This window comes from Amblyomma mixtum, chromosome 5 (assembly GCF_055824585.1).
Source record: "Amblyomma mixtum isolate Tamu chromosome 5, ASM5582458v1, whole genome shotgun sequence".
Classification (NCBI taxonomy): domain Eukaryota; kingdom Metazoa; phylum Arthropoda; class Arachnida; order Ixodida; family Ixodidae; genus Amblyomma; species Amblyomma mixtum.
In genome coordinates, this window is record NC_143016.1 from 200,611,245 (window position 1) to 200,624,491 (window position 13,247).

Here is a 13,247-nt window from a genome sequence, read left to right on the forward strand (position 1 = left end):
GCTGCCGCGGTTCGCCGTAAACATACCGTAAACCGCTACCGTAAACATACCGAGAGCATTATCTCGCACCCGATTACTATCACCTCGTGCCGCTGACATCAGACCAGGGCATGCGTTCCGTCACTCGCGTTAAGTCTGTGGGCCGCCGTACCACGCGACCAATGCGCCAGCGGCTTTTCGCATCTGAGCCGGAGCGCGAGATCCGTCTGCATGACGGCGAGCGCGCTCCCTCGAGCTGCTTACGACGGCAGTCGTAAACAGGACACGCAAGTAAACAATACCAAAAAGAAATCCGTGCTTCTTAGGGCGGCTTACACGCTGAAAAAATGCGGTATCTCTATGGACAGGACTTTGAACCCCGAAAAATCAGAGAGCGGTTCAGGACACGAGCCATTACTTTCAGGCGTGAACCTCACTTGATTAGCCGCGTGCTTAGGAAATACAATGCAGCATATACCACTGGTAATGACATCACCAGGACAGCGCAGGAACCGTAATTTTGTAGTGAAATCGCAGTTCCACGCGCGTTCAGTTGGTTGACAACAAGGTTGTGGGTGCAAACGTATTTTATCTCGAAGCGGCGGGAGAACAGCTGCTTTTATCTTTCGAACACTGCATAGGAATGAAATAGTCTATTGAAGCAGAAACATCGGCTTACCACATCTGGACTTGAGCTGAGCGTTCCCCTCGCGAAGCTCCTAAGCAGTCTTCGTGCCCGCGCTGCGCAAACTCCGACTTTGTACTGGCTTGACGAGTGGATGGCGACTGGAGCGGGATGCTGGGCGGACGATGTCTCATGGATGAGTAACGCGCGAAATGGTTGAGGGGCGTTTTTGAAGTGAACGCAAGTAATCACAGGAAAATGGTCTGCCAGCTACTTCGGGTTCCACTTTTCGCTCACTCACTACAGTCGCCACGCGTGGTGCCATCAATCATTCATTTATTTGTGCTGTGACATGGTTCATTGTACAGCATCGTAAGATCAGCACGTGCTGCGTATGTGCTTGCCCTGACCGCAGAAATCGACAATCCCGACAGATAAGCGTGTTCTGTCGTGGCTTTGCAACACACATTCGCTCCCTGTCAAAGCAGTAAAGTTGATCAGATTGCGTCTCCTCTGTGCAGCGTGCGATATCGACAATCATGTGGGAAGTGCTCGAAGGCTCACACTGACTCGCGCGAAATGGGGATGTCGCATCGGGAATGATTTCAAACATCCGGACTCGGCAACTGTCAGTGTCATTGTGATGTGTCCGGGGAGCATGCCAGTGGAGCGGGTGGTCCGGGCGCACACGAAACGCCCGGCGGCCATTATGAGCGCACTCAGGGGACACTGAAACACTGACAACAAGCACTGCGGATGAATGTTACAAGAGAGACAGGCCCCCGTCTCTCTTGCCGTGTCTACGTCAGCCACCAGGGCAAGAGGAGCCGGGAGGAGGGCGTGAGATAGGTGGGCGTTCAGGACACGCACATACGCAGCACGCGCTGATCTTACGATGCTGTACAATGAACCATGTCACAGCACAAAGAAATGAGTGAATAAACGATGCCACCACGCGTGGCGACTGTAGTGAGTGGGCGAAAGTTGGAACCGGAAGTAGCTGGCAGACTATTTTTCCGTGATTACTTGCGTTCAATTCAATAACGCCCCTCAACTATTTCGCGGGTTACTCAACCATGAGACATCGTCCGCCCAGCATCCCGCTCCAGTCGCAATCCGCTCGTCAAGCCAGTACAAAGTCGGTGTTTGCGCAGCGCGGGCATGAAGTCTGCTGAGGAGCTTCGCGAGGAGAACGCTCAGCTCAAGTCCAGATGTGGTAAGCCGACGTTTCTGTCCAACAGAATATTTCATTCTTCTGCAGTATTCGAAACATAAAAGCAGCTGTTCTCCCGCCGCTTCGAGATCAAGAACATTTGCACCCACAACTTTGTTTACGCCTACTTCGTTGTAAACCAACTGAACGCGCGTGGAACTGCGATTTCACTACAATATTACGGTTCCTGCGCTTCATTCAACTTTCGGGCAGTTATTACCAGCGGTATATGCTGTATTTTATTTCATAAGCACGCGGCTAATCAAGTGAGGTTCACGCTTCACAGTAATGGCTCCTGTCCTGACCATTGCTAAACCGCTTTCTGATTTTTCTGGGTTCAAAGCCCTGTCCTTACAGGTACCGTATTTCTTCAGCGTGTAAGCAACCCTAAGAAGCACGGATTTCATTTTGTTGTTGTCGACTTCCGTGTGCTGTTTACGACTGCCGTTGTAAGCAGCTCGAGGGAGCGCGTGCGCCGTCGTGCAGACGGATCTCGCGCTCCGGCTCAGACTCGACAAGCCACTGGCGCATTGATCACGTTGTAGAGCCGCCCACAGACTTAACGAGAATGACGGAACGCATGACCCGGTCTGATGTCAGCGGCACGGTGTGATAGCAATCGGGTGCGAGATAATGCTCTCGGTATATTTACGGTGGCTGACGATACCTGGTGCGAACCGCGGCAGCTTAGCGCGCAATTTTTGGTACTCGCGGAAGGAAAACTGCAAAGAGCGTTGTGGGGCCGTGGAGGCCACGTCGGCGATCAAAAACGGCAGAAACGCCCCCGTGACGAAAGCGCTGTCCACGCAGCGATCGGACAGAATCGAAAAATCTGTCAAAGCGAGCTGCGCACCAGCTGACGTCAGCCACCGTAAACATACAGGGAGCATTATCCCGCACCGATGGCTATCGCTTCGGGGCGGTGACGGCAGTCCGGGCCACGCATTTCTTCATTAGTGTTCAGTCTGTGGGTGACTGTACGCATAACTTTTCCGGTTGGAACTCACGAAGCCGTCTTATCAGACCGCAGCAATCAGTCTTACGCAAAGTTACTGTCGTGTTTGTTGTAGCCATCTTGAATTTTCAGTTGTCGGTGGAGATGACTTTAAGCCACCTTCACGCAGGCTCAGTGAGCCCCTGCGCGTGAAAGATGACTTCTTAGAGCGAGTGGCTAGCTGAAGTAGGAGGGACGCAATGACGAGTTATTTCCCGACCCCCGGGGCCTTCTTTCTGTGGGAAAACGTGACCCTTTCAGGTTTTCTGCACCTTTATTACCTAGAATTAGTGTAGAAAAATTCGCATCACAAACGAAGCGCAGACATAGTGGTAGTGGTTACAACTTTATTGCCACAAAAGGGAAGAGATTAGTTGGGGAAGGGGCGAGAACAGGGTGGCCTCCAATCGGGGGCGACCTATTGAGCTCGCGTGATGAGGGCCAGTTGCCAGTTTTTCCTGAACTGGCCGATAGCCTGTCCCATTCCTCCGCTGAGGTAGCTGGCAATATTGTCGTCGGAGGGGTTTTGCTAGCGCATTCCCGTAAAATATGATCATGGGTTTCTTGCGTTCCGTAACCGCAGTGCGGGCATGCGGGGTCATGTTCACAGTTTGTGATTAGATATTATCGGTAGGGGCTAAGAATTGGCTTCGTTTGCTGGCGTCTGAGTGTCGTGGCTTGCACCCTGTCCACGTTGAGATGAGGGGCGGGATAAGTGCATCTTTGCTCGCCATAAAAGTTTGTAACCTCCGCGTACGAGCGAGGCGCCTCGGCGGGGGCGTCAGTTCTCAAGTAGTATCCTGTCCCCCGGTTGGGTAAACCTTGGGCTAGCTGGTCGACACCCTCGTTTCCGGAGTTTCCCGCATGAGCTGGAACCCTTACGAGATTGATGTTGTGATTGAGAGTTCAGTTGCGCAGAACTCGCATTGCTAGTGAGCTTACCGAGTTTTTGGCGAAATTTTGAAAGGCGCTCTTAGAATAGCTTAGAATAGTTTTGGTGCGGGGATCCGGGATGGCAGTGCGACAGCTAATCCCTCTGCTTGGCGTTTAGAGCCACCGTGAAAGATTGTGGCGATTACGAGGGCTGACTTGGGAATGTCCATACAAGTTACGCCTTTGTCGTACTGTTTCACAAGATCCTGCGCACTTGCTTTACTGCGGGCGTCGTTTTTGTCTGGCAGCATGTTCTTCGCAACTGGTTTAGCAACTAGTCTACTGGTAGTGTCGCCTGATAAATGTGATGTTGAACATACCTCCTCAGCAGGGTAGATGTGGAGTCCCTCGAGAATTACGCGTCCTGCAGCAGTGCGCGACAAGCGGGTCACTGGTGCCGTCTTATGGGCCTCTAGTAGCTCAGCGAGCGTGTGAAAAAATTCCCAACTGCAGCAGTCGATCTTAGTTGGCGTATGCCGGCAGGCCAAAGGCAGCCTTGTATGCTCTTATAATAATGCTATTAAGTGCGTCTTCGTCCTTCCGACGCAGATGATAGCACGGGCAGGCGTACGTGATTCGACTTATCATGAATGATTGCATGATCCCACATAGGCAGGATTTTCTCATGCCCCTGCGACGGGTGGCAACGCGCCTCACCAGCCCGCGCGTAATTGTCTCCAAGTGACAGCTTCCTCTCTGCTGAGAGATTTGTGCGGTGGGGGATATCGCATTCTTCTTCCTCTATAGTTTTGTAGTATGGCCGAATATTCCCTGGGTGCTGGCGCGAGTTCGGCGGTCTCGTCGGATGCTCGGTAAGTAATGTATCCTCGAGCTATCCTGTCGGCCTCTTGGTTCCCTGCCACCCCCGCGTGCCCCGGTACCCACACAATTCAGTGTGGGATCTTGTCGTTTTGTTCTTCCTGGTTTTTAATTCTGTCGCTCGCTGCGAGGAGTATACGGAGCCCGTGACGACCTATCCTGCCATTCATGTAATTTCAGCAGGCTGTTTGAGAGTCCGTGAGTATTGTTAGTGACCGCCCGGTTCTATAGCCCTCCGCCACCGCTAGAGCAACGGCTACTTCCTCGGACTCTGCAGCTGTGCAGCCTCGGAGAGACGCGCTGGTCATTTCGCGTAAAGACGAATCGACCACCACCGCTACAGCGATTTTGGTATCTCCTCCTCTCCAAGACGCGTCTGTATACACGGTTGTGGCTTGAGGGGCGTATGTTTTCTCAATGAATTCGGCCCTCGCTTCTCTTCTTTCTCGATGGAGGTTGGGATCCATGTTTTTTGGTATTGGAGCTACCTTGAGGGTCTTGCGAAGCTCGTCGGGGATCGTTGCCGTCGTCGACATTTCTCGCATCTGCTCGCGGTATCCGAGCCTCTGCAGGAGCGCTCTTCCAGTCGTTGTTTACAACAGCCTGAGTTTTTGCGACTCAGGCTGCGCCTCTCGTAGCTCCTCAAAGGTGTTATGTAATCCCAGGGCCATGAGTTTTTCTGTAGACTTGTAGCGTGGTAGTCGGAGCGCTGTCTTATACGCTTTGCGTAGCAGGGCATCTGCTTGTTGTATTTCGTTTTTTTTTGAGGCACTGGTAGGGTAGGCTGTACGTGATTCGACTAACTACTAGGCTTCTGACTAGTTTTAGTGTGTCCTCTTCACGCATGCCATGTCGCCTGTTGGTGATGCGGGTGATCATGCGTGCGACTTGTAGCGTTGTTGCTTTCAGTAGGGTAAAAGTGTGAGTACTGCGCTGGTTGGATTGAACCCACATGCCCAAAATTCTTATTGTTGTCTTTTCGGGTATGGGCGTCCCTTCTAGGTAGACGTTGAGTTTTAGGTCCTCGTTGGTTGGAACGGTCCGGTTTTGCTTGCCTCTTCAGACTCTCAGCAGTTCCGATTGCTCGGTCGAGCATGCGAGTCCTCTTTCTGCGAGGTATTGCTCTACACAAGAGGCCGCTTGCTGTAGCCTTTCTTCCTTCTCTGCGAGACAACCCGTGTTTGTCCAGACTGTTATATCGTCAGCATAGATTGCATGCCTGATGCCTTTGATGTTCTCTAGTTTTCGAGCTAGGCCTTACATATCTATGTTGAAGAGTAGGGGTGAGATAACTGACCCTTGGGGTGTTCCCTTGTTTGGAGTGCGAATTTTGTCCGATCGAAGGACTCCTATGCCGATGGTGGCAGTTCTATCGGACAGGAAGGCTTTCACGAAGCCGTGGATTCTGCGTCCGCAATCCAGGTTGTCTAAGCCCGTAAGGATCGCTTCGTGGCTGACGTTATCGAACGCCCCCTTGATGTCCAGGGCCATTATGACATTTTCTCGCGTCCGAGGTACGTTTCGGAGGACATCTTGTATCTGGAGGAGAACGTCCTGCGTCGAACATGGTATGTGGTACACAGTCGTTATCTTCCATGTAATTTTGCGGTCTTAAAGTTACAACCCGTTCGTAAAGCTTGCCAAGGCACGACGTGAGTGATATGGGCCTGAGGTTTTCAGTTTGTAGCTTTTACCAGGTTTAGGTATCATTATTACTTCGGCGTGTTTCTAATCTTCGGGAACCGTCTCCGCCTCCCAATGTTTGTTAAGAAAGGTGACGAGCTCTTGTATGAGGTCGTCGCTCAGGTTGCGGATTAGGGCGTTGTCGATTCTGTCCGCTCCGCCTGCCGTGTTTCTGGTGGTGTTTCTTATGGCCGCGTAAACTTCTTCCACAGTTATGGGGCGGTCGAATTTCTCGTTTTCGGCTCCTCGATACGTTCCTTGGTATCGCGGGGAATTGTGATCGCCGAAACATTTTTCTCGTGCCTTCTCCAGTAGGGCGATGTCTGATCCCTCGAAGGAGTGGATGAACCTGTGGATGGCTTTATTGTTTTCTGATTTTATTTTGGTCGGATCGATTAGTGCTCTTAACAGATTCCAGGTTCTGGCCGTGCCTAGAATTCCCCTAAGCGAGTCGCTGAGTTGTTCCCAATTTTTTTTTAGCGAGTTGCATCGCGTATTTTTCTGCCTGTGCCGTAATTTCTGCTATCTTTAGTTTTAGTTTCCTGTTGTGTTTTTGCTTCCGCCATCTTTTGGTCAGACTGCGTCTCGCTTCCCATAGTCTGAGGAGGTGGGCGTCGACTTCGGGCGTTGCTGTCGTTCTCCTTAGACTTTTTGTGCACCGTTGTCGCGTTTCTCTCAGCATGCCGCTCCATTTAATGAACATTTTTCGAGTATCACAAAAACCCTACTCTCTTCCACCGCACCGAATCCCGGTTACGCTTTGCAAACACCAATTGTTGCCGAGTCTATATTCCGTTTTCCCACAACTGAAGCTGAAGTCGTAACAGTTTTTAGCAACCTAAAATGTAGCAGTGCAGAGGAAAAAGATAAATTGCGCATTAAACCGTTTAAGTTTATTATTGACTTACTTGCTGCACCGTTAACTCACATTTACAACATTGCTCTCGCTACAGGGATCTTTCCGGCAGAAATGCAAGTCGCAAAAGTTATTGCCATTCATAAAGGAGGCGACACATTAGAATTATCAAATTACCGGCCGATCTCGATCCTGCCTGTGTTATCAAAGGGTTTAGAAAAAATGATGTGTTCCAGGTTAACTAAATTTTTAGATAAGCATGGTGTCCTATCTGACCAACAGCTTGGCTATAGACCTGAAAAATCGACAGAGACAGCTTTGATTAAACAAAAAGAACTAATAGTTGAAGCCTTTGTGCAGAAATGCCTGATCTTTGGCATTTATGTAGATTTTTCAAAAGCATTCGACCTGCTCAACCATAATCTGCTGCTGCAAAAACTGGAACACTACGGAATTAGGGGAGTCACTTTGTCTCTGCTCAAATCATACTTAGCTCATCGCAGACAAATGGTTTCTCATAATAACAAGTTATCTAGCCTTGAGCCACTTCTCCCTGGTGTTCCCCAGGGCAGCATAATGGGGCCCTTACTATTTCTTGTTTACATTAATGACATCTTTTCTACCCCTGCCGTTGACCTTGTGGGCTTTGCTGATGATATTACAGCACTGTTGTCGGGTAGCACAGAAGCCGAATTATTTTCGCGAGCAAATAAGTATATTTATTTATTCACAGTACCTTACAGGGCCCAGAAGGGCATTGAGTAAGGGGGGCAAAGAACGAGAAATGTACAAAAGAAACTAATTAATACAACATGAGATACAAGAGATTAAGTAAAAGAAACTAATGTACTTAAAGGCGAAATTATACATAGGATACAAGGTACTTATTAGTAGCATGAATGCCGGACATACGGCCAAAACAAAACGTAATGGCAACGAAGGAACGAAAGTCCACTGCGACAACAAAAAAAAAATCAGATAGGAAGAAAAGCGATGTCATGTGAGATATCTACGTAGCTGATCCTGGAATGGTTGATGATTGACGATGGATGCGATATTGTCAGGAAGATCATTCCAAAGAGCGATGGCACGTGGAAGTGCAGATGAATTAAAAGCGAGGGTTCTACCGTGAATTCGTTTTATGCTCTTCTGTTTATGTAGGCGGCGTGAAATGCGTGTAGGCGTTTCAAGAGGTAATGGAGATGGCCTTGTGCTGAAAAGATATTTATGAAATAAGCACAAAAGAGCAATGGAACGGCGAATGTCTAAAGGCTCGAGACCGATATCAAATTTTATTGCTGTTATGCTGCAGTGAGGGCTGTATTTGCGTGTAATGAAGCGAGCGGCTCTGTTCTGGAAGGATTCTAACATGCTGATTAAGTATTTTTGATATGGAGACCATGTAGGTGATGCAAATTCTAGTTGCGGCCGTACGATTGTGAGATATGCCAGTTTTCTTACGCTGTTAGGGGAGGTTAGCAAATTGCGACGCAGGTACCCTAGTGACCTGCTGGCTTTGGCACAGATGGCTTGAATGTGCGTGGCCCATGAAAGATTATGCGTCAGATGAATGCCTAAATACTTGTACGATAATGCCTGAGACACTGTAGTGCTATCTATGATGTACGAAAAGCTAGAGTTTGTATGCTAGCGGCTGAACGAGATAATTTTGCATTTTGTAGAGTTAAGCGACATTTGCCATTTAGTACACCAGTCCGAGATGAGGTTCAGGTCACATTGGAGAGTGAGGTGATCATTCATGGAATTGATAGGACGGTAAATGATGCAGTCATCCGCAAAAAGTCGCAGGGAAGAAGATATACCAGCGGGTAGATCGTTAATGTATATTAGAAACAATAAAGGACCAAGAACACTGCCTTGAGGCACACCAGATGTTACGTCACAGAGTGAGGAGGAGAAATTGTTAACTGTTGTCAACTGGTGACGAAAAGAAAGAAAGTTGCGAAGCCATGTCAGTGTTAAAGAATCTAGGCAAAGAGCAGATAATTTCGAGAACAAGCGGGAATGTGCAACACGGTCAAAAGCTTTAGCAAAGTCCAGAAAGATGCAATCAGTTTGTAGGTTAGCGTCCATGTTGAAGTGCAGGTGAATCGTGGATTCTAGTAATTGCGTATCACAAGAAAATCCTTTTCGGAAACGATGCTGTTTAGTGAAAAAGAAAGAATTAAGTTCCAGGTGGTCGTAAATGTGAGAGGCGATAATGTGCTCAAGTAACTTGCCGCATATGCATGTGAGCGAAATGGGGCGATAGTTTTCTGGCGAATTTCTATGTCCGTTCTTGAACACAGGGACGACCTTGGCAATTTTCCAGTCTGCGGGGAGCAAGCCAGATGATAATGACTGCTGAAAGATATGGCAAAGAATTTGACTAGAAGTCGATACAGTGTTCTTTAATATTTTAGAATTAATGTCAACACCAGCGCTAGTGGAGAGCTTGAGGTTTGTAATGAGATGGGATATACCTTCAGTGGTGATGTTAATAGGAACCATATATGGATAATCAAGGTCAGGAACACTGGGTACGTTGGAATGATCTTCCTGAGTAAATACAGACGCGAAACATCTGTTGAATTCATGCGGGCATTCACTGTCCGAAAATGGTGTGAGGTCGGCATTGCACAATGAAATGTGGTTACGAGTCCCGTCAGGAGATATCACACGCCAAAATTTTTTCGGATTAGATTTTAAGAGAGCAGGCAGGTCATGAGAAAAGTATTTGTTTTTAGAAGCGCGAATAGCAGTACAGTAAGATTTTAGGCATTCACGGTATTTTTGCCAAGCAAATGGCGTGGACACAAGTTTAGCCCTTCGGTACAAACGCTTTTTTTTGTTTCGGTGACGGCGCAGAGACCTATTGAACCAGGGGCTGGATTTGTCGTTTGAGATAGAAACCAACGGAACATATTTATAAACTAAATTTGTTATAGTGTTCTTAAAAAGCATCCAGTTTTGTTCAACAGACCTGTCCGAAAATGAAGGCAAGAAGGTTGTAGTGAAAAATTCGTTAAGTGCGATATTCATATCACTAAATTGGCTCTATTGTAATCCCGAATTTGCCTAGATGTAGTACCTTAAAATTTTAATGGGACCGTAAGCTGCAATTGGATAAGCTTATGATCGCTAAAACCATCTAGGAATAGCACTTCGCGGACCGTTTCAGGCGCGCTGCAGAAAACTAGGTCTAGGATATTGGAACCACGAGTTGGTTGATTGATAACTTGAAAAAAATTAAAATCTAACATGAGGTTGATAAGCTCAACTGAGATGTGGCATTCGGATGACAAACTTGACCAGTCTATCCGAGGGAAATTGAAGTCGCCAACCAGGTAAATGATTTCAGGTGGGCATTTTTGGATAGCGGACGTAACACTGATCTGAAGCCGTGAAATGAAGGAATGATCAGAATCAGGTGGCCGGTAGCAGACATCAACCAAAACTTTCTTTGATGATGTTGTACATGCAGCCCACACTATTTCAAGGATGGAATCAGTGCTGACGAGAAATGAAGGCAATGCTTTCTTGATGGCGACAAGGACACCACCACCTCTTTTAGTGGAACGATCACGGCGATAAATATTGTATTTATCAAGACTGGGAAAAATTTCATCATCCGCTACATCTGGATGCAGCCAAGTTTCTGTGAGTGCCACGATATCGCTGTCAGCATCATCCAAGAAAGAACATAGTTCGTCACGCTTAGGGAGCAGGCTTCGGATGTTTCTTAAAGAAAGTGATAACTGTGGATCAGTGACAGATGACCTGGGCAATGGCGGAATGTTTGTGCTCCTGCCTAGCTATCTTGAGGACAATACAACTGAGTCAGTCGCGCTGTCGTACATGTATATGCTCTTGTCAATGCGCAGTTTATCAGCAACCAGCCTTCCCTTCTTACCCTGTTGTTTGGCAAACTCGAGCAGTTTTTTCCTTGCTATCCTGGTTGACCATGAAAAGTCCTCTTGGATAGAGTGACTCGTGCCTTTCAGCTTGTGCGCAGACGCAATAATTTGCTGCTTATCTTAAAAAAGTGAGAATTTTGCGGTGATGGGCCTAATCTTCTCGACGTCGTACTTTCCCAGCCGATGGACACGTTCAAACTGGGCATTCGTAACCGTAATTCCCAGCTTTTCGGAGCAGAAGGTGATTATTTTTTGCTCGGAATCATCTCAGCTCTCATTCTCCTCGTCCTGAAGTCCGAAAAACAGCAAGTTCGAGCGCCGAAGCCTGTTCTCTGCATCATTGCATCTCGCGGTCCAGCTTTGCTGTGATTTCTTGCAAACCAGGGTCAGGAATGCTGGCATCGGTTTTGCTATACACTTCTGTTATGGCTTCAAGCGCTGTAACTCTGTCGGTGAGCTGTTTTATTGCAACATCTGCAGCATCCTGTTTTTCCCTGACACCCTTCAGTTCATTTAGTATCGTTGTTTGACCAGACTCAATCCTTTGCACTGTTTCCAACACAGAAGCAAGCAATACCTCTTGAGTTATTTGCTCAGGAGGAGGACCAGGGTTTGTCTCCACATCACCAGCAAGTAGGAGCAGCAAGGATCGGGCAAAGGAACAACATCGCGACACAGACAATATCAAGCGCTTCACCTTAACGCAGAACTCTGTTGGGCACGACACCGCAAGCATACAGTAATCAAAACTCATAGGACAAGTAGCACCTTCCATGTAACTAACCTGCGCAATCAGGACGGGTAAATGATGCATGCCTGACGCGGCGTTGTGCCCAAATCCACTGCTTGCTCCGTCGCTGTTATTCCCCGGCTGGCTGTGACGTGGATCGCTGTCGAAGACGTATGTTGCCTGATGAAACGGTCGGTGGCGTCCAAATTCAGTTGCAGCGGCGGTGAGCCAGGAGTAGGCGGTAGCGTCGCTTCATGACCAAGCTCACGGTAGGTTGCCGGCCAGCAAGCGATGCCACATAGGAAAGCACCCTGCGCAATCAGGACGGGTAAATGATGCATGCCTGACGCGGCGTTGTGCCCCTGGAATATCTTCACGAGTGGTCAAGAAATAATCATCTAAAAGTTAATTCTGCAAAAACGAAGGCCGTCTTATACCGAACAAGAAACAAAACTGTTCACACCAATTTCACCCTATCACTAGGAGGCAAAACAATTGCAATCGTGAAAAACATAAAATGCTTAGGAGTTATCTTCTCAGAGTGTCTCACCTGGGACGAACAGGTCAATCATGTTCGGAAAAAACTGAATCGCTTCAACGGTCTTATTTGCCAACATAGGGACACACTTCCGTCTCGAGTAAAGGTCCTCATTTATCAAGCATTCTTTCTCCCATCACTGACTTACTGTCTCACAGTTTGGGGAACGACGACCCAGCACAACATATCCAAACTAATAACAGTACAAAAGCGGGCAATCAGATTCATAGCAAAGGTATCGTGGCAGACCCACACACATCCATACTTCATTCAATTTGGCATTCTAAAGATCACTTCTTTGTTTCCTTTAAGATTCCTATCAATGTACGAAACTGCGGTTTTTACTAACAATGAAACCACTCTCTCGCTTCTAAAAATGCCTCGCTATTCAACCGTCCACGATACCCGCTCTCATTTTCATTGCTCACTGCCTCTTTGTCGGACCAAATACAGTATGCAATCTTTATCTTTTATTCTGCCAAAATACCTAAACATTTTAGAAAATAACAACATATCGCCAAAAGACACCACGGTAAAGAGCCTAGAAACCATTTTGTATCTTCTTGAGGGCGTTTAATTGCAACTTGTTCTGAACTGTGACTAAAGCTGTGTGAATTATGCTTACGTTGTACACCTGGATGATGTGATGCTTTTGGTTTTTGAGTATTTATGACGCTTTTTGTTGTGATTGTGATGATAATGTTGAAGTGCCACTGTAAATATTCCATTCATGTTGATACTTTATTCATTGTTTTCGAGTGCCTCACCTGTAGCTGTCTTGTAAACTAACAACTGCGGCAATACGTTGCCTCAGCAGTGTGGGCGCAGGGTGCCTCTCAAGCTGCATTCAAGCAGCTTTTTTCCCTGCGTCCTCTCTCTCTGTGATACCTGTACCACTAAGAGCGACAAATAAACTTCAACTTCAACTTCATTCCTCTAGTGATTGGATACCGCCTTCAG